The sequence below is a fragment of the Ranitomeya imitator genome, chromosome 10, assembly GCF_032444005.1.
Source record: "Ranitomeya imitator isolate aRanImi1 chromosome 10, aRanImi1.pri, whole genome shotgun sequence".
Classification (NCBI taxonomy): Eukaryota; Metazoa; Chordata; class Amphibia; order Anura; family Dendrobatidae; genus Ranitomeya; species Ranitomeya imitator.
The window spans coordinates 49406021-49429462 of record NC_091291.1 but is presented as its reverse complement, the minus strand read 5'-3'; the positions used below and the strand labels follow the sequence as shown (position 1 = coordinate 49429462).

General features: G+C 44.7%; 1 protein-coding gene across 1 annotated transcript in view; it reads right to left on the bottom strand.

Moving 5' to 3' along the window:
- CACNG8 (calcium voltage-gated channel auxiliary subunit gamma 8) overlaps positions 1 to 23442 on the bottom strand; it is a 169616-nt gene that overhangs the window by 26553 nt on the left and 119621 nt on the right. The gene's annotated exons all lie outside the window — the stretch shown is intronic.

Sequence of the window (23442 nt, the reverse complement as noted above, 5' to 3'; positions counted from 1 at the left end):
AAGTACAGTAATAACTTCAGTAACAGCAGAAGTCAGATGGTGGTATAAATTGGACCAACATCAGACTGGATGGTGGCTTTTCTGATCCGAGCGTGGCAGCGCCATCCATTTCTTTGCAGCTGTCGAGCTTCGGTAATGAGTGATGCCGGCCAGTTCGTGCATTGCGTTACGATCTTGCTCCAATTTATATGGCTGTCTGACTACACCTATAGAATGAACACTTGGTATGGCATCTCTATGGATTGATCTTGCAGCCATTCCCAAGTGCCACGGGTCAACCATGTCTGCATCCGACAAAGCTGTGGCAGACAGCGAAACGCGCGTCGAGGTGATTGGTGCACAGACGTCTCTGATACCATGTCGACAGTTATAGTCTGAGATTAGCTTAGGGGCACATAATTTGTATATTTATGCTTGGGATCAGCTAGTTACTTATGGTCTTGAAAATCAGTATTATACGTGTGTAGCTAGGCACCTAGCCTGCTATAGTTTGTTAACCATTACATTGGTGGATAGAAATTGCATAATTATGAGTTTGAACAACGGGTGGACACCTATTGATATTAGATCTTTATAAATATATGTCACCCATGTTTCTTCAATGAGTCATTATTTATTTATTTCTATCCTTTTTTGACATGATACAGGTGATGTCTTTAGTGTAACCATTGGTCTATGTACTATGTCCCATATGTAAGTTATCCATATTTTGTGTACTTATGTGATGATATGTGCTTTATTGAATAAAATTTGTAGATTATATTTTTACTTATTGGATCAGTGCTCCTGTATTCTCCAGTAATTTGTTTTCATGTCTGCAGCATTGCATGTTGAATGTGGTTCCAAACGGCAGTGGTTTAGGAAAGACCAAAGTATTTTGAAGATACCACAGTAAGACCTTACCTCCTGAGGAGCCACTGCGTTTTGATTTTGTGTACAAACAATAGTTTGTAAACTTAGAGAAATATCAGAAAGAAAGAATAAGATAATAGAATAGATAATAACGGCGATAACAATATGTTTTCAGAATTTTTTTCCCCATCGACTTTCTAAGATCTATGTTCTGAAATTGTACAGTATAGTTCCAAGTCCATTTCATTAATGTATGTCTTTTTACTAACAAGCAAGGCTTCTGAATCCAGGCACACAGGGAAAAGTGACCGCCCAACACTTAATAAATTATAACAGCATCTAATATTATAAGTCTATGTGATAAAGCCTGTATAACTGCCAAAAGAAGATGAGAAACTATGAGTGGGATTTGAAAACATGGCCTACAAGGTCTAGTTAAGACAAGTCTTCTGAAATACATCTTGGAAATTACTCGATCTTTTGGTGTTTAAGAGTTGAAACCCATTCAGTCTGTATCCTAATAAATGTTGAAGGTCAAAGAGAATTCCTACAAACTTTTTTTTGTCTGATCATCAGCTTGTGTAAAGTGGTCTTCAACGATCTAATTATGTAATTATGTAAATTGGATTGGCAGTGCCAATGCTCATATCAGGGGCAGCAAAAGAAATATGTGTAAACATACAGTGTTCAAAATGAGGATAGAAAATGTACCTCTTATTTGTACAAAACCATGTGGCTTGTATTTTATTTTCATGAAGATATCTGGTTTAAAAAAAAAACACTTTGAAGTACTTTCAGGGAATTCTGAATTACCTTTTCAGGACCCTTAAGTATTGTCAAGAACACCCTGGAGGAACCGGCGTTTTCAAGCTTTAGAGAAGAAGTCCATTGATTTTAAAGAGAACAATGCAATGGTTTACTTTCCCCGTGGCAGAGCTGCAGGGAAATCGAACATTTGCTACAACTGTATGTATGCTAACAGTGTACAAACATTTCTTATCCTTGCTCTCATTATCTGAGGCTCTGTTCATATCTGTGCTGGTATTTCTGTATTCTGGCTCCGCTAGGGTATGTGAACACATATTTTTGAAGCCGGTGTACCCACTCAGTTTTAAATGCTGGAGAGCGCCCAGCGATATCCAACAGATCCTACTGACTTTAGGGGGTCTGTTGCATTTCTATCATGGGGCCCAGCATTTTATCGGACAAGATTTTTTTGGCCATCATTTTTGGTGTCTTGCGAAGCATAGCAAAGTTGAAAACATGATCTTTGTGACAAGGAACAAGATACCGATTTCATAAAAGTAGCTACTAGTGATGGGCGAACATGCTGGGTTAACATCTTATGCCCGCGTGTTATCTGAGTATCTTGGGCGTGCTTGTATATTTTGCTAGCGTCCCAGTGACTACATGACTTGTGGCTGTTAGACAGCCTCAACACATGTGGGACTTCCCTAACAAACAGGCAATCCCCACATGTGTTCAGGCTGTCTAGCAGCCGCAAATCATGCAGCCACAGGCATGCGAACATAATACATGAGCATGCCCAGATACTAAGGCTAGGTTCAGATTGCGTTAGTGCAATCCGTTTAGCGCCTAGCGCTAGCGGATTGCGCTAATGCAATGTGATATAAAGGGGTCGCGTTAAACGTCCCCGCTGTCGCAGATCTCCGATCTGCGAGAGCGGGGAACGGACTGCGGGCACGCCTCGGACGCTGCAAGCAGCGTCCGCGGCGCGCCACAAAACACCGGCACATCGCTAGCGCATGCTGAAAATGGCACGCGCTAGTGATGCGCGTCCCCATTGCTGTTAATGGGCGCGCTAACGGATGCGTTGCACAGCGTTAATTTTGCCGTGCAACGCTGTCCGTTAGCGCGGTCCCATTAGCGCAATGGGAACCTAGCCTAACACACATGAGCATGCTCTGATAAGACAATTTCTGAGCACGTTCGCCCATCACTACTAGCTACCAATAACCTAAGCTATTAACGAAAAATAAGAAAAACAATTCTGGATCTTGTAATAAATAATGACGAATGACTAGAACTGATGAAGATTTATGTGATCTGATGCCTTGGCTTTAGTTGGAATTCAATTAATAGTATTGACTATCTGTCATGATGGGTTTTTGCTTGACAAAAACATACTGCTGCAGAAAAAAAGGCAAGTGCTGCGTAATGAAAAGAGAGATAGAGCCCCTCACGGGTGCAGGCTATGTGTACGCCAGGAAACACAAAAAACCTAAAGAATCAAAGATCCCTAAAATATAACTTTTAATTAAATAAAGTAAAAAATTCTATTTTCATTAAAACAGTATTATACGAAGGGACAAAAATGTGTGCCTATTGGACCCTAGAAGGTCAGTATAATGAACCCTACCTGGCAGTGGAGATTGGCAGCCTAAATTACTGCGGTAGGCGCCCCCACTCTTCGACGGCTCACCCTAAAGGCCCCTAATAATATCTACAATAACGGAAACCTGGTGAGCCCTAGGAAAAATACTTATAAACAGACCTGCCTAACAGTGGAGGCAGACATCCTAATGTTCAGCGGTAGGTGCCCCTACTCCTCGAAGGCTAGCCCTAAGGTCCCTGCCAGTCCCTGCAATGGAGACAAAAAAATAAACAAAAATAAGTGTCCCAATACACGCTAATACCCGTGAAAAAATCAAAAAAAGTAAATTTTTTGTGAAATATAGATTATCAGAATTTGTAGTTGCAATAGACTGATCCGGCAATGGAAGTAGATCAGAAAAAAATATAGGCGGGTAGATCGGATGTAAACAATAATATATTATTGTCCAAGCGATAATGTTTCTGTAGGGTTCCCCAGACAGTAAAAGTTATTTAGTAGGAGACATCACAGCATAAAGATGCATATCAAAAGGACACAATCATCCCTTTAAACATGAAATAGTTAGTGCAGCATTCCATACCAATCTGTTTGTTGTGGTGCCCCACCACATAGTTCAGAGAAACCAAAGCAATAATAGCCATATAGCTTTCTCAGACACAAAGAATTATCCAGAAAATAGTACCACAGCATAACAGTACATAGTATGAGGATACAATCATCCTTCTAAAAAGAAAAAGACTAATGTAGCATCCTCGGAAGCTGTACTCATTTATTTGCTGTGGTGTCAGATCCTATTGTCCGGGGAAGCCCAAGTATAGCGGTCACAAGAGGAAACTGGCGGTAAACAAAGTCCATGATATCCCCAACACAATGCATTGAGCACAGTTTAATTGAACGATACATTTTTGTTGACCCCTTTTGAATTACAAAAGTCCTTTGGTACAGTAATAAAATTTATTTTAGTCCATTTTATGCAGATTTATTTCAGCAAACTTTAACTTGATATTTTCATGGCTTATGAAAAATATGAAATATGAAAATGTAATTAATCTTATAAAAATATTTTCTTTTGTTACAGTCCCTTAAAATTCCTTTGCTACAGTCTGATAAACGTCTTAAGAGCCACAGTCATATCAGAAGAAGTACCCAACATAGCAAGCAGGATGCTAATAGCCTTTCTGCTGAGCCCTTACATTGCTGTGAGCATCCTTATGCATTAAGGTTGGCTCACATCTGTGTTTGAACTCGGCTGGTGCAATGTGAGAAAACCTCGCATTCCACTCACTACAATGTTCGTGCTCATCTGTGAGTTTTTCCTCACCTGGAATTGGGGTGAGGAAAAATTTGCAGTATGTTGCGTATGGCTGCATAAAATAGCTGAAACTCACCCATGAAAGTACCAATCTTAGAAAACTCGGCATTTAATTAGCCAAGTACAGTAAAGTTACAGCGTGAACCATCAAAATAGAATAGATATATAGATAGAATAAAAGTAAAAAGTGGCGTGGGGTCCCCCTTATTTTTCTTTGCCAGCTGAGGGAAATCTGACAGCTGTGGCTGATGTTTATAGTCTCGGAGGAGGGTAATAAAGACGGAGCTTCCCAGGCTCACAGCTGTCTACTTAGCCTTTCTTGGTCACTAACAAGGGATAACCCCCTAAGGTCTCCCTATTTTTAATAACCAGCAAAGCCTAGGCAGATAGCCATGGGCTGATATTAATAGCCTAGGAAGGGGCCATCTCCCACACTAGAAACATCAGCCCTCAGTCATCCCAGAAATAGCACATCAATTGGATGTGCCAATTCTGGCTCTTAACTTTGGCTCATTCCACTTGCCATGGTGTGGTGGCAAGTGGGTGGGGTAATAGTTTCTGTGTTGGAGTCAGCTTTGTAATGTCAGCTGACACCAAGCCCAGGGGTTAGCAATGGAGAGGCCACTATAGGACACCCCATTAGTAACCCCCTCAGTTTAAGTTAAAAAAAAATACAAAATTATCACACAGAGCAAAGTCCTTTATTTGAACAAAAAGATCTCTGACCTTCTTTTATCTATTTATTAATTTCCAAAGAAAATTATATAAAAAAGAAATCCTCCCCTGTCAGCTGATAATTCATATGTACCTCTATGAACCCAACTCAGCTACATCTGGATGCATTGCTGAGCTGTGACAAACAATATGACCGCTTAGCCAGGCATCCAAGAGACACTGAGCTGAATGTGAGAACGCAGCTTCAGTGACGAGCGTTGAAGTCAGTAAGGAGACTGAAGTTCATAGCTGATGAACTCTGGTCACCTTACTGACATCAGCGCTCGCACTATGAGAAATTTCTTTCGTATACTACACTATAGTGAAATTAACAATGCCATTTTACAGGAACAGAACATTGGTAGTAATTGGGGGTTTCAGAAGTCCCTAGGTTCCATGGTAATCCATTGACTCTCTGCTATTGCATAATGGAGGACTGATGGACACCTGAACATAATTCAACACAACATAGAACCTTTGACATCTGTGATAGTGCCTGCCTTTCCTGTCCTTGCTTCTGTCACCAGGTGGTTGCATGCTCTTGTTGCGTACGGCACAAAATGGCAACTCCAGTTTTGTGTCTTCTTTTTCTCATAGTTCGGTCAGTACTAGGAGATCAGGAGTTAACTCTTTAGTGTTTGCTTACTTCTGTGTGGCCTGGGTGGGGTTAAATGCTATTTAAGCTCTTAAAAGTCAGCTGTCTACTGCCAGTTATAATTTGACCTGCTCCAAGAGAATATCTCAGCATCCTGCTTTGACTCTATGTATATATTCCTGATTTGTGAAGGCGGATCGTGTTTTTGACTACTCTCCTACCTTTTTTTTTGTCCTGTATTGACCTCCAGGTCAGTTGACACCATCACATGGCAGTTAACTCCATTCTCCCAGCCTAGGGTTCCTTGGTGAGTCCAAATCCCTGTATCAGGGTTAATGGGTGAAGGCCAGGGCAACCTTTGGGATCTGGAAAACAGAGTAGCTAGTGCCAAGCCTGTTCGTGGTAGAGCTCTTGAGAGCTGCCATGTGACCACGTACAGTACTCCCATTACCGAACCATTTATTTGCCACAGTCCAACATTGACAATGGCATTTAAATGGTTAAACAGCAGCAAAAAGGGCTAGAAGTAGTTGTTTCTGTGATAGGCAGATCCTGGATGCGTAATACAGCTGGCACCTGTCCTCTATGTAGCAGGCTTCATACATTGGCACGTGACGTGATGTAGATGTACAAATGTCAGATGTTGGGAAGGGGCTGCAGCATGTTAATAGATGTTTATAGGTTTAATTACACTTTTTAGTGTCCACATAATATTTTCTACAATTGTAATTGCATAGCGTTATATTTACCTAAAAAATTAATAAAATGAAAACAATAAAAGTACTGTATGTAAAATGTGGTATAAAAGTGTACATCACATATGTATGATGCTGTACATAACACGGTAAAGCTAAGACAAATTAAATTTCTATTTTATAAAACAAATATATTTAATAATGTAAAATATTAAAAAAAATTACAACCAACCAATCCCATTTTTTAAAACCGAAAAAAATAAATAAGAAAAAGAACAGGAAGACAAACTTCATGGAAAAAAAATGAGGGCTGCCATTAAGTGAGAAAGTGAAAAGCCAACAAATAATTTAGAACCAGAAAAATGAAAAGTATTTTTAATTAATGCCATGCCTATTATTTATTAATAGAGGCTACCTCCTGTATAAATGGAGGCTGTCTGCGAGTATTGCACTCATTACTCAGCCTGGCTCTGCACCTATAAGTGTTCAGTCATGTGCATTGCAGATTTTAATCATATATCTTCATACATTAATAACATTTCTTTAATTATTTAAAACCCTACAAGTAATGTAAAATGACATTGCCAAACCAATGTGATGGACAAGGTCATGAGAGATTTCGAGCATCCAGTTATTCTACGATATGTATAAAGTACAGCATGGCTGCATTATGAACCCCTTCATGACCTTTGATTTTCCCTTTTAGCTCTTTAGTTTTTCTTCCTTTTTTTCCCAAGAGCCATAACTCTTTTATTTTCTCGCTCATCCAGCAGTATGAGGGCTTGTTTTTAGCAGGATGAGTTTTTATTTTGAATGAGACCTTTGATTTTACCATATAGTGTAGTGGAAAATGGGAAAAAAATCCAAGTGTGGAAGAAATTGCAAAAAAAAATACAATTCCACAGTTGGATTTTGTATTTTATTATTTACCATGCTCACTATATGGTAAAACTAACCAGGCAATATAATTCTCCAGATCAGTACGAGTACGCAGATACCAAATTTGTAGAGTTTTTTTTTTTCATTTAAGTGATGACAAATTTTTAAAAATTAGTAGGAAAAAAAACTACTTATTTTCAGAGATCCATAGCGTTTTAAATTTTTGGAGTCTGAGGCTGGGTGAGCCTTAATTTATGTGGCTTGAGCTGACATTTTAACTACTTTCCGTCACCTACAGTATATGTACAGCGCTGCCGGTGCTGAATTCACATAGACCGCAGTACATGTACCTCCTGACGATCACGCTTGCTCAACCTGAGTGCCTCCACGATCAAATAGAGGTGTCAGTGACATTGATGGGAATCGCAGAGGGAGGGAGCTCCCCTCGGAACAACATGATTGCGATCATGTTGAGCCAATTGATTCCATTTTGACCACAGGATGAAAGATGGCCGAGAGTTCACCCATGATGGGGGCCTGTAAGCTCCTGCTCAGAGGAGGAGATGGCATGCCTCCTCCCTGCCTGTGATGCACTGTTCTAATGCCATGCAATGCAAAATCATCGCAGAGTATTAGGTCTGCGATCAGGGCAGCAAAAGAAAAAAGTTTTAAAAAAGTTCTTAAAAATTGTAAAAATATAAAAAAAACACAACAAACTAAAGAACCAAAAAACGAAAAAATATTAATCTAATAAGTTAATTTATTTATTTATGTAAAAACAAAAATGAACAAAAAAGTACACATATTTTGTATTTCCGCATCCAGAAACACCCAACCTGTGAAACTGTCTCACTGGTTAAATCGTTCAGTGAACACCGTAAAAAAATAAAATCTAAAAAACGAGGCAAATAATTATGCTTTATCATCATACCGCTGAACAAAAAGTAGAATAAAATGTGACAAAAAAGACAGAATGTGAATAAAGATAATTTCTCTGAAAAAGTTATCTTTTCCGGCAAAAAAAAAAAAGCTGCCTTACAGCTCCGGCAACGGAAAAACAAAAAAGTTATAGCTCGCAGAATAAAGCAAAGTAAAATTATTTTTCCTATAAAATTGTTTTTATTCTGTAAAAATGCTAAAGCATAAAAAAGTATATACATGTGATATTGCTGTAACTGTATTGACCCGAAAAAAGATGCATTTTCAATTTTATAGCATACAGCGGCATAAAAAAAAACTAAAAAAAGCTGATTTTAGTCCATTCTGCCTCCTGAAAATTTGATTAGAAAGCAATCAAAAAATGTTATTTTATTTGCTCAAAAATGTTAACAATAAAAACATCCACTCGTCCTTCAAAAAACAAGCCCTCACATCACTTTGTCAGCCATAATATGGAAAAATTATAGCTATCTACTGTGCATACTTGTGTATAAGCCGAGTTTTTCTGCATTCTTTTTTGTGCTGAAAATGTCCCCCTCGACTTATACACGAGTCATTGTCCCCATTTTCTGTGGGGAATGGGGAGCAGCGGAGCTGCGGATCACTGGAGGCAGGAGCTGGCGGCTGCGGCTAAAGCCTGTGCCCGCTGCTAAAGATAAATGAATATTAACTTCACTGGCAATGAATATTCACTTCTCTTATAATGCATGCACAGTTACCGCCACAGCTGCTGGCTTCTCACGGGTGCCTGCTCATAAAGCTAATGAATATTCACCTCTCTTCTCTCCCATAGGCAAGGAGAAAGGTGAATATTCATTACCTTAATGAATGGGTATATGTGATCACTCGGCCACAGGAGCTGCTGGCACCAGAATGAGGTGCTGTGAGGGCGCTCAGGGAACGTAAGTAGGGTGGGATTTTTTATGCTTTTCTCATGGGGGCCATACATACAAGGATGGGGATGAGGAACTATGCAGACAAGGATGGGGATAAGGAGTCATGCATGTTCGGATGGAAATAAGGAGCCATGCAAACAAGGATTGGAATAAGGAGCCATGCAGACAAGGATGGGAATAAGGAGCCATGCAGACAAGGATGGGAATAAGGAGCCATGCAGACAAGGATGGGGATAAGAAGCCATACAGACAAGGATGGGGATAAGGAGCCATGCATACAGGGATGGGAATAAGGAGCCATGCAGACAAGGATGGGGATAAGGAGCCATGCAGACAAGGATGGGGATAAGGAGCCATGCATACAGGGATGGGAATAAGGAGCCATGCAGACAAGGACTGGGAATAAGGAGCCATGCAGACAAGGATGGGAATAAGGAGCCATGCAGACAAGGATGGGGATAAGAAGCCATACAGACAAGGATGGGGATAAGGAGCCATGCAGACAAGGATGGGAATAAGGAGCCATGCAGACAAGGATGGGGATAAGAAGCCATACAGACAAGGACTGGAATAAGGAGCCATGCATACAGGGATGGGAATAAGGAGCCATGCTGACAAGGACTGGGAATAAGGAGCCATGCAGACAAGGATGGGAATAAGGAGCCATGCAGACAAGGATGGGAATAAGGAGCCATACAGATAAGGATGGGAATAAGGAGCCATACAGACAAGGATGGGGATAAGAAGCCATACAGACAAGGATGGGGATAAGGAGCCATGCATACAGGGATGGGAATAAGGAGCCATGCAGACAAGGATGGGAATAAGGAGCCATACAGATAAGGATGGGAATAAGGAGCCATGCAGACAAGGATGGGAATAAGGAGCCGTACAGATAAGGATGGGGATAAGGAGCCATGCAGACAAGGATGGGGATAAGAAGCCATACAGACAAGGACTGGAATAAGGAGCCATGCATACAGGGATGGGAATAAGGAGCCATGCTGACAAGGACTGGGAATAAGGAGCCATGCAGACAAGGATGGGAATAAGGAGCCATGCAGACAAGGATGGGAATAAGGAGCCATACAGACAAGGATGGGGATAAGAAGCCATACAGACAAGGATGGGGATAAGGAGCCATGCATACAGGGATGGGAATAAGGAGCCATGCAGACAAGGATGGGAATAAGGAGCCATACAGATAAGGATGGGAATAAGGAGCCATGCAGACAAGGATGGGAATAAGGAGCCATGCAGACAAGGATGGGAATAAGGAGCCATGCAGACAAGGATGGGGATAAGAAGCCATACAGACAAGGATGGGGATAAGGAGCCATGCAGACAAGGATGGGAATAAGGAGCCATGCAGACAAGGATGGGAATAAGGAGCCATGCAGACAAGGATGGGAATAAGGAGCCATGCAGACAAGGATGGGGATAAGAAGCCATACAGACAAGGATGGGGATAAGGAGCCATGCATACAGGGATGGGAATAAGGAGCCATGCAGACAAGGATGGGGATAAGGAGCCATGCAGACAAGGATGGGGATAAGGAGCCATGCAGACAAGGACTGGGAATAAGGAGCCATGCAGACAAGGATGGGAATAAGGAGCCATGCAGACAAGGATGGGGATAAGAAGCCATACAGACAAAGATGGGGATAAGGAGCCATGCAGACAAGGATGGGAATAAGGAGCCATGCAGACAAGGATGGGGATAAGAAGCCATACAGACAAAGATGGGGATAAGGAGCCATGCAGACAAGGATGGGAATAAGGAGCCATGCAGACAAGGATGGGGATAAGAAGCCATGCAGACAAGGATGGGGATAAGAAGCCATACAGACAAGGATGGGAATAAGGAGCCATGCAGACAAGGATGGGAATAAGGAGCCATACAGATAAGGATGGGAATAAGGAGCCATACAGACAAGGATGGGGATAAGAAGCCATACAGACAAGGATGGGGATAAGAAGCCATACAGACAAGGATGGGGATAAGGAGCCATGCAGACAAGGATGGGGATAAGAAGCCATGCAGATAAGGATGGGGATAAGGAGCCATGCAGACAAGGACTGGAATAAGGAGCAATGCAGACAAGGATGGGAATAAGGAGCCATGGATACAAGGATGGGAATAAGGAGCCATGCAGACAAGGATGGGGATAAGGAGCCATGCAGACAAGGACTGGAATAAGGAGCAATGCAGACAAGGATGGGAATAAGGAGCCATGGATACAAGGATGGGAATAAGGAGCCATGCAGACAAGGATGGGAATAAGGAGCCATGCAGACAAGAATGAGAATAAGGAGCCATGCAGACAAGGATGGGAATAAGGAGCCATGCAGATAAGGATGGGGATAAGGAGCCATGCAGACAAGGACTGGAATAAGGAGCAATGCAGACAAGGATGGGAATAAGGAGCCATGGATACAAGGATGGGAATAAGGAGCCATGCAGACAAGGATGGGGATAAGGAGCCATGCAGACAAGGACTGGAATAAGGAGCAATGCAGACAAGGATGGGAATAAGGAGCCATGGATACAAGGATGGGAATAAGGAGCCATGCAGACAAGGATGGGAATAAGGAGCCATGCAGACAAGAATGAGAATAAGGAGCCATGCAGACAAGGATGGGAATAAGGAGCCATGCAGACAAGGACTGGAATAAGGAGCAATGCAGACAAGGATGGGAATAAGGAGCCATGCAGAAGAGGATGGGGATAAGGAGCCATGCAGACAAGGACTGGAATAAGGAGCAATGCAGACAAGGATGGGAATAAGGAGCCATGCAGACAAGGATGGGAATAAGGAGCCATGCAGACATGGATGAGAATAAGGAGCCATGCAGACAAGGATGGGGATAAGAAGCCATACAGACAAGGATGGGAATAAGGAGCCATGCAGACAAGGATGGGAATAAGGAGCCATACAGATAAGGATGGGAATAAGGAGCCATACAGACAAGGATGGGGATAAGAAGCCATACAGACAAGGATGGGGATAAGGAGCCATACAGATAAGGATGGGAATAAGGAGCCATACAGATAAGGATGGGAATAAGGAGCCATGCAGATAAGGATGGGGATAAGGAGCCATACAGACAAGGATGGGGATATGGAGCCATGCAGACAAGGACTGGGAATAAGGAGCCATGCAGACAAGGATGGGAATAAGGAGCCATGCAGACAAGGATGGGAATAAGGAGCCGTACAGATAAGGATGGGGATAAGGAGACATGCAGACAAGGATGGGGATAAGAAGCCATACAGACAAGGATGGGGATAAGGAGCCATGTAGACAAGGATGGGGAATAAGGAGCCATACAGATAAGGATGGGGATAAGGAGCCATGCAGACAAGGACTGGAATAAGGAGCAATGCAGACAAGGATGGGAATAAGGAGCCATGGATACAAGGATGGGAATAAGGAGCCATGCATACAAGAATGAGAATAAGGAGCCATGCAGACAAGGATGGGAATAAGGAGCCATGCAGACAAGGACTGGAATAAGGAGCAATGCAGACAAGGATGGGAATAAGGAGCCATACAGATAAGGATGGGAATAAGGAGCAATGCATACATGGATGAGAATAAGGAGCCATGCAGACAAGGATGGGGATAAGGAGCCATGCAGACAAGGATGGGAATAAGGAGCCATGCAGAAGAGGATGGGGATAAGGAGCCATGCAGACAAGGACTGGAATAAGGAGCAATGCAGACAAGGATGGGAATAAGGAGCCATGCAGACATGGATGAGAATAAGGAGCCATGCAGACAAGGATGGGGATAAGAAGCCATACAGACAAGGATGGGAATAAGGAGCCATGCAGACAAGGATGGGAATAAGGAGCCATACAGATAAGGATGGGGATAAGGAGCCATGCAGACAAGGACTGGAATAAGGAGCAATGCAGACAAGGATGGGAATAAGGAGCCATGGATACAAGGATGGGAATAAGGAGCCATGCATACAAGAATGAGAATAAGGAGCCATGCAGACAAGGATGGGGATAAGGAGCCATGCAGACAAGGACTGGAATAAGGAGCAATGCAGACAAGGATGGGAATAAGGAGCCATACAGATAAGGATGGGAATAAGGAGCAATGCATACATGGATGAGAATAAGGAGCCATGCAGACAAGGATGGGAATAAGGAGCCATGCAGACAAGGATGGGAATAAGGAGCCATGCAGACAAGGACAGGAATAAGGAGCAATGCAGACAAGGATGGGAATAAGGAGCCATACAGATAAGGATGGGAATAAGGAGCAATGCATACATGGATGAGAATAAGGAGCCATGCAGACAAGGATGGGAATAAGGAGCCATGCAGACAAGGACTGGAATAAGGAGCAATGCAGACAAGGATGGGAATAAGGAGCCATGGATACAAGGATGGGAATAAGGAGCCATGCAGACAAGGATGGGAATAAGGAGCCATGCATACATGGATGAGAATAAGGAGCCATGCAGACAAGGATGGGAATAAGGAGCCATGCAGACAAGGACTGGAATAAGGAGCAATGCAGACAAGGATGGGAATAAGGAGCCATGCAGAAGAGGATGGGGATAAGGAGCCATGCAGACAAGGACTGGAATAAGGAGCAATGCAGACAAGGATGGGAATAAGGAGCCATGGATACAAGGATGGGAATAAGGAGCCATGCATACAAGAATGAGAATAAGGAGCCATGCAGACAAGGATTGGAATAAGGAGCCATGCAGACAAGGATGGGAATAAGGAGCCATGCAGACAAGGATGGGAATAAGGAGCCGTACAGATAAGGATGGGGATAAGGAGCCATGCAGACAAGGATGGGGATAAGAAGCCATACAGACAAGGATGGGGATAAGGAGCCATGCATACAGGGATGGGAATAAGGAGCCATACAGATAAGGATGGGAATAAGGAGCCATGCAGACAAGGATGGGAATAAGGAGCCATACAGATAAGGATGGGGATAAGGAGCCATGCAGACAAGGATGGGGATAAGAAGCCATATAGACAAGGATGGGGATAAGGAGCCATGCATACAGGGATGGGAATAAGGAGCCATGCTGACAAGGACTGGGAATAAGGAGCCATACAGATAAGGATGGGGATAAGGAGCCATGCAGACAAGGACTGGAATAAGGAGCAATGCAGACAAGGATGGGAATAAGGAGCCATGGATACAAGGATGGGAATAAGGAGCCATGCATACAAGAATGAGAATAAGGAGCCATGCAGACAAGGATGGGAATAAGGAGCCATGCAGACAAGGACTGGAATAAGGAGCAATGCAGACAAGGATGGGAATAAGGAGCCATACAGATAAGGATGGGAATAAGGAGCAATGCAGACAAGGACTGGAATAAGGAGCAATGCAGACAAGGATGGGAATAAGGAGCCATGCAGAAGAGGATGGGGATAAGGAGCCATGCAGACAAGGACTGGAATAAGGAGCAATGCAGACAAGGATGGGAATAAGGAGCCATGGATACAAGGATGGGAATAAGGAGCCATGCAGACAAGGATGGGAATAAGGAGCCATGCATACATGGATGAGAATAAGGAGCCATGCAGACAAGGATGGGAATAAGGAGCCATGCAGACAAGGACTGGAATAAGGAGCAATGCAGACAAGGATGGGAATAAGGAGCCATGCAGAAGAGGATGGGGATAAGGAGCCATGCAGACAAGGACTGGAATAAGGAGCAATGCAGACAAGGATGGGAATAACGAGCCATGGATACAAGGATGGGAATAAGGAGCCATGCAGACAAGGATGGGAATAAGGAGCCATGCATACATGGATGAGAATAAGGAGCCATGCAGACAAGGATGGGGATAAGGAGCCATGCAGACAAGGATGGGAATAAGGAGCCATACAGATAAGGATGGGAATAAGGAGCCATGCATACATGGATGAGAATAAGGAGCCATGCAGACAAGGATGGGAATAAGGAGCCGTACAGATAAGGATGGGGATAAGGAGCCATGCAGACAAGGATGGGGATAAGAAGCCATACAGACAAGGATGGGGATAAGGAGCCATACAGATAAGGATGGGGATAAGGAGCCATGCAGACAAGGACTGGAATAAGGAGCAATGCAGACAAGGATGGGAATAAGGAGCCATGGATACAAGGATGGGAATAAGGAGCCATGCATACAAGAATGAGAATAAGGAGCCATGCAGACAAGGATGGGAATAAGGAGCCATGCAGACAAGGACTGGAATAAGGAGCAATGCAGACAAGGATGGGAATAAGGAGCCATACAGATAAGGATGGGAATAAGGAGCAATGCATACATGGATGAGAATAAGGAGCCATGCAGACAAGGATGGGAATAAGGAGCCATGCATACATGGATGAGAATAAGGAGCCATGCAGACAAGGATGGGAATAAGGAGCCATGCAGACAAGGACTGGAATAAGGAGCAATGCAGACAAGGATGGGAATAAGGAGCCATGCAGAAGAGGATGGGGATAAGGAGCCATGCAGACAAGGACTGGAATAAGGAGCAATGCAGACAAGGATGGGAATAAGGAGCCATGCAGACAAGGATGGGAATAAGGAGCCATGCAGACAAGGACTGGAATAAGGAGCCATGCATACATGGATGAGAATAAGGAGCCATGCAGACAAGGATGGGAATAAGGAGCCATGCAGACAAGGACTGGAATAAGGAGCCATGCATACATGGATGAGAATAAGGAGCCATGCAGACAAGGATGGGAATAAGGAGCCATGCAGACAAGGATGGGAATAAGGAGCCATACAGATAAGGATGGGAATAAGGAGCAATGCAGACAAGGAGGGGAATAAGGAGCCATGCATACAGGGATGGGAATAAGGAGCCATGCAGACAAGGATGGGGATAAGGAGCCATGCAGACAAGGATGGGAATAAGGAGCCATGCAGACAAGGATGGGAATAAGGAGCCATGCAGACAAGGATGGGGATAAGGAGCCATGCAGACAAGGATGGGAATAAGGAGCCATGGATACAAGGATGGGAATAAGGAGCCATGCAGACAAGGATGGGAATAAGGAACCATGGATACAAGGATGGGAATAAGGAGCCATGCAGACAAGGATGGGGATAAGGAGCCATGCAGACAAGGATGGGAATAAGGAGCCATGCAGACAAGGATGGGGATAAGGAGCCATGCAGACAAGGATGGGAATAAGGAGCCATGCAGACAAGGATGGGAATAAGGAGCCATGCAGACAAGAATGAGAATAAGGAGCCATGCAGACAAGGATGGGAATAAGGAGCCATGCAGACAAGGATGGGAATAAGGAACCATGGATACAAGGATGGGAATAAGGAGCCATGCATACATGGATGAGAATAAGGAGCCATGCAGACAAGGATGGGAATAAGGAGCCATGGATACAAGGATGGGAATAAGGAGCCATGCAGACAAGGATGGGAATAAGGAGCAATGCATACATGGATGAGAATAAGGAGCCATGCAGACAAGGATGGGAATAAGGAGCCATGCAGACAAGGACTGGAATAAGGAGCAATGCAGACAAGGATGGGAATAAGGAGCCATGGATACAAGGATGGGAATAAGGAGCCATGCAGACAAGAATGAGAATAAGGAGCCATGCAGACAAGGATGGGAATAAGGAGCCATGCAGACAAGGATGGGAATAAGGAGCCATGGATACAAGGATGGGAATAAGGAGCCATGCATACATGGATGAGAATAAGGAGCCATGCAGACAAGGATGGGAATAAGGAGCCATGCAGACAAGGACTGGAATAAGGAGCAATGCAGACAAGGATGGGAATAAGGAGCCATACAGATAAGGATGGGAATAAGGAGCAATGCAGACAAGGAGGGGAATAAGGAGCCATACAGACAAGGATGGGGATAAGGAGCCATGCATACAGGGATGGGAATAAGGAGCCATGCAGACAAGGATGGGAATAAGGAGCCATGCAGACATGGATGAGAATAAGGAGCCATGCAGACAAGGACTGGAATAAGGAGCCATGCAGATAAGGATGGGGATAAGGAGCCATGCAGACAAGGATGGGGATAAGAAGCCATACAGACAAGGATGGGGATAAGGAGCCATGCATACAGGGATGGGAATAAGGAGCCATACAGATAAGGATGGGAATAAGGAGCAATGCATACATGGATGAGAATAAGGAGCCATGCAGACAAGGATGGGAATAAGGAGCCATGCAGACAAGGACTGGAATAAGGAGCAATGCAGACAAGGATGGGAATAAGGAGCCATGCAGAAGAGGATGGGGATAAGGAGCCATGCAGACAAGGACTGGAATAAGGAGCAATGCAGACAAGGATGGGAATAAGGAGCCATACAGACAAGGATGTGGATAAGGAGCCATGCATACAGGGATGGGAATAAGGAGCCATGCAGACAAGGATGGGGATAAGAAGCCATACAGACAAGGATGGGGATAAGGAGCCATGCATACAGGGATGGGAATAAGGAGCCATGCTGACAAGGACTGGGAATAAGGAGCCATGCAGACAAGGATGGGAATAAGGAGCCATGCAGACAAGGACTGGAATAAGGAGCAATGCAGACAAGGATGGGAATAAGGAGCCATGGATACAAGGATGGGAATAAGGAGCCATGCATACAAGAATGAGAATAAGGAGCCATGCAGACAAGGATGGGAATAAGGAGCCATGCAGACAAGGACTGGAATAAGGAGCAATGCAGACAAGGATGGGAATAAGGAGCCATGCAGATAAGGATGGGAATAAGGAGCAATGCAGACAAGGATGGGAATAAGGAGCCATGCAGACAAGGACTGGAATAAGGAGCAATGCAGACAAGGATGGGAATAAGGAGCCATGGATACAAGGACTGGAATAAGGAGCCATGCAGACAAGGATGGGAATAAGGAGCCATGCATACATGGATGAGAATAAGGAGCCATGCAGACAAGGATGGGAATAAGGAGCCATGCAGACAAGGACTGGAATAAGGAGCAATGCAGACAAGGATGGGAATAAGGAGCCATGGATACAAGGATGGGAATAAGGAGCCATGCAGACAAGGATGGGAATAAGGAGCCATGCATACATGGATGAGAATAAGGAGCCATGCAGACAAGGATGGGAATAAGGAGCCATGCAGACAAGGACTGGAATAAGGAGCAATGCAGACAAGGATGGGAATAAGGAGCCATGGATACAAGGACTGGAATAAGGAGCCATGCAGACAAGGATGGGAATAAGGAGCCATGCATACATGGATGAGAATAAGGAGCCATGCAGACAAGGATGGGAATAAGGAGCCATGCAGACAAGGACTGGAATAAGGAGCAATGCAGACAAGGATGGGAATAAGGAGCCATGGATACAAGGATGGGAATAAGGAGCCATGCAGACAAGGATGGGAATAAGGAGCCATGCATACATGGATGAGAATAAGGAGCCATGCAGACAAGGATGGGAATAAGGAGCCATGCAGACAAGGACTGGAATAAGGAGCAATGCAGACAAGGATGGGAATAAGGAGCCATGGATACAAGGATGGGAATAAGGAGCCATGCAGACAAGGATGGGAATAAGGAGCCATGCAGACAAGGACTGGAATAAGGAGCAATGCAGACAAGGATGGGAATAAGGAGCCATACAGATAAGGATGGGAATAAGGAGCCATACAGACAAGGAGGGGAATAAGGAGCCATACAGACAAGGATGGGGATAAGGAGCCATGCATACAGGGATGGGAATAAGGAACCATGCAGACAAGGATGGGAATAAGGAGCCATGCAGACAAGGACTGGAATAAGGAGCCATGCAGACAAGGATGGGAATAAGGAGCCGTACAGATAAGGATGGGAATAAGGAGCAATGCAGACAAGGAGGGGAATAAGGAGCCATGCATACATGGATGAGAATAAGGAGCCATGCAGACAAGGATGGGAATAAGGAGCCATGCAGACAAGGACTGGAATAAGGAGCCATGCAGACAAGGATGGGAATAAGGAGCCGTACAGATAAGGATGGGGATAAGGAGCCATGCATACAGGGATGGGAATAAGGAGCCATGCTGACAAGGACTGGGAATAAGGAGCCATGCAGACAAGGATGGGAATAAGGAGCCATGCAGACAAGGATGGGGATAAGAAGCCATACAGACAAGGATGGGGATAAGGAGCCATGCATACAGGGATGGGAATAAGGAGCCATACAGATAAGGATGGGGATAAGGAGCCATGCAGACAAGGATGGGGATAAGAAGCCATACAGACAAGGATGGGGATAAGGAGCCATGCATACAGGGATGGGAATAAGGAGCCATGCTGACAAGGACTGGGAATAAGGAGCCATGCAGACAAGGATGGGAATAAGGAGCCATACAGATAAGGATGGGGATAAGGAGCCATGCAGACAAGGACTGGAATAAGGAGCAATGCAGACAAGGATGGGAATAAGGAGCCATGGATACAAGGATGGGAATAAGGAGCCATGCATACAAGAATGAGAATAAGGAGCCATGCAGACAAGGATGGGAATAAGGAGCCATGCAGACAAGGACTGGAATAAGGAGCAATGCAGACAAGGATGGGAATAAGGAGCCATACAGATAAGGATGGGAATAAGGAGCAATGCATACATGGATGAGAATAAGGAGCCATGCAGACAAGGACTGGAATAAGGAGCAATGCAGACAAGGATGGGAATAAGGAGCCATGCAGAAGAGGATGGGGATAAGGAGCCATGCAGACAAGGACTGGAATAAGGAGCAATGCAGACAAGGATGGGAATAAGGAGCCATGGATACAAGGATGGGAATAAGGAGCCATGCAGACAAGGATGGGAATAAGGAGCCATGCATACATGGATGAGAATAAGGAGCCATGCAGACAAGGATGGGAATAAGGAGCCATGCAGACAAGGACTGGAATAAGGAGCAATGCAGACAAGGATGGGAATAAGGAGCCATGGATACAAGGATGGGAATAAGGAGCCATGCAGACAAGGATGGGAATAAGGAGCCATGCATACATGGATGAGAATAAGGAGCCATGCAGACAAGGATGGGAATAAGGAGCCATGCAGACAAGGACTGGAATAAGGAGCAATGCAGACAAGGATGGGAATAAGGAGCCATGCAGAAGAGGATGGGGATAAGGAGCCATGCAGACAAGGACTGGAATAAGGAGCAATGCAGACAAGGATGGGAATAACGAGCCATGGATACAAGGATGGGAATAAGGAGCCATGCAGACAAGGATGGGGATAAGGAGCCATGCAGACAAGGATGGGAATAAGGAGCCATACAGATAAGGATGGGAATAAGGAGCAATGCAGACAAGGAGGGGAATAAGGAGCCATACAGACAAGGATGGGGATAAGGAGCCATGCATACAGGGATGGGAATAAGGAGCCATGCAGACAAGGATGGGAATAAGGAGCCATGCATACATGGATGAGAATAAGGAGCCATGCAGACAAGGATGGGGATAAGGAGCCATGCAGACAAGGACTGGAATAAGGAGCAATGCAGACAAGGATGGGAATAAGGAGCCATGGATACAAGGATGGGAATAAGGAGCCATGCAGACAAGGACTGGAATAAGGAGCAATGCATACAAGAATGAGAATAAGGAGCCATGCAGACAAGGATGGGAATAAGGAGCCATGCAGACAAGGACTGGAATAAGGAGCAATGCAGACAAGGATGGGAATAAGGAGCCATGCAGAAGAGGATGGGGATAAGGAGCCATGCAGACAAGGACTGGAATAAGGAGCAATGCAGACAAGGATGGGAATAAGGAGCCATGCATACATGGATGAGAATAAGGAGCCATGCAGACAAGGACTGGAATAAGGAGCCATGCATACATGGATGAGAATAAGGAGCCATGCAGACAAGGATGGGAATAAGGAGCCATGCAGACAAGGACTGGAATAAGGAGCAATGCAGACAAGGATGGGAATAAGGAGCCATACAGATAAGGATGGGAATAAGGAGCAATGCAGACAAGGAGGGGAATAAGGAGCCATACAGACAAGGATGGGGATAAGAAGCCATACAGACAAGGATGGGGATAAGGAGCCATGCATACAGGGATGGGAATAAGGAGCCATGCAGACAAGAATGAGAATAAGGAGCCATGCAGACAAGGATGGGAATAAGGAGCCATGCAGACAAGGATGGGAATAAGGAACCATGGATACAAGGATGGGAATAAGGAGCCATGGATACAAGGATGGGAATAAGGAGCCATGCAGACAAGGATGGGAATAAGGAGCCATACAGACAAGGATGGGGATAAGGAGCCATGCATACAGGGATGGGAATAAGGAACCATGCAGACAAGGATGGGAATAAGGAGCCATGCAGACAAGAATGAGAATAAGGAGCCATGCAGACAAGGATGGGAATAAGGAGCCATGCAGACAAGAATGAGAATAAGGAGCCATGCAGACAAGGATGGGAATAAGGAGCCATGCAGACAAGGATGGGAATAAGGAACCATGGATACAAGGATGGGAATAAGGAGCCATGCAGACAAGGATGGGAATAAGGAGCCATGCAGACAAGGATGGGAATAAGGAGCCATGGATACAAGGATGGGAATAAGGAGCCATGCAGACAAGAATGAGAATAAGGAGCCATGCAGACAAGGATGGGGATAAGAAGCCATGGATACAAGGATGGGAATAAGGAGCCATGCAGACAAGGACTGGAATAAGGAGCAATGCAGACAAGGATGGGAATAAGGAGCAATGCAGACAAGGAGGGGAATAAGGAGCCATACAGACAAGGATGGGGATAAGGAGCCATGCATACAGGGATGGGAATAAGGAGCCATGCAGACAAGGATGGGAATAAGGAGCCATGCAGACATGGATGAGAATAAGGAGCCATGCAGACAAGGACTGGAATAAGGAGCCATGCAGATAAGGATGGGGATAAGGAGCCATGCAGACAAGGATGGGGATAAGAAGCCATACAGACAAGGATGGGGATAAGGAGCCATGCATACAGGGATGGGAATAAGGAGCCATACAGATAAGGATGGGAATAAGGAGCAATGCATACATGGATGAGAATAAGGAGCCATGCAGACAAGGATGGGAATAAGGAGCCATGCAGACAAGGACTGGAATAAGGAGCAATGCAGACAAGGATGGGAATAAGGAGCCATACAGATAAGGATGGGAATAAGGAGCAATGCAGACAAGGAGGGGAATAAGGAGCCATACAGACAAGGATGTGGATAAGGAGCCATGCATACAGGGATGGGAATAAGGAGCCATGCTGACAAGGACTGGGAATAAGGAGCCATGCAGACAAGGATGGGAATAAGGAGCCATGCAGACAAGGACTGGAATAAGGAGCAATGCAGACAAGGATGGGAATAAGGAGCCATACAGATAAGGATGGGAATAAGGAGCAATGCATACATGGATGAGAATAAGGAGCCATGCAGACAAGGATGGGAATAAGGAGCCATGCAGACAAGGACTGGAATAAGGAGCAATGCAGACAAGGATGGGAATAAGGAGCCATGGATACAAGGATGGGAATAAGGAGCCATGCAGACAAGGATGGGAATAAGGAGCCATGCATACATGGATGAGAATAAGGAGCCATGCAGACAAGGATGGGAATAAGGAGCCATGCAGACAAGGACTGGAATAAGGAGCAATGCAGACAAGGATGGGAATAAGGAGCCATGGATACAAGGATGGGAATAAGGAGCCATGCAGACAAGGATGGGAATAAGGAGCCATGCATACATGGATGAGAATAAGGAGCCATGCAGACAAGGATGGGAATAAGGAGCCATGCAGACAAGGACTGGAATAAGGAGCAATGCAGACAAGGATGGGAATAAGGAGCCATACAGATAAGGATGGGAATAAGGAGCAATGCAGACAAGGAGGGGAATAAGGAGCCATACAGACAAGGATGGGGATAAGGAGCCATGCATACAGGGATGGGAATAAGGAACCATGCAGACAAGGATGGGAATAAGGAGCCATGCAGACAAGGACTGGAATAAGGAGCCATGCAGACAAGGATGGGAATAAGGAGCCGTACAGATAAGGATGGGAATAAGGAGCAATGCAGACAAGGAGGGGAATAAGGAGCCATACAGACAAGGATGGGAATAAGGAGCCATGCATACATGGATGAGAATAAGGAGCCATGCAGACAAGGATGGGAATAAGGAGCCATGCAG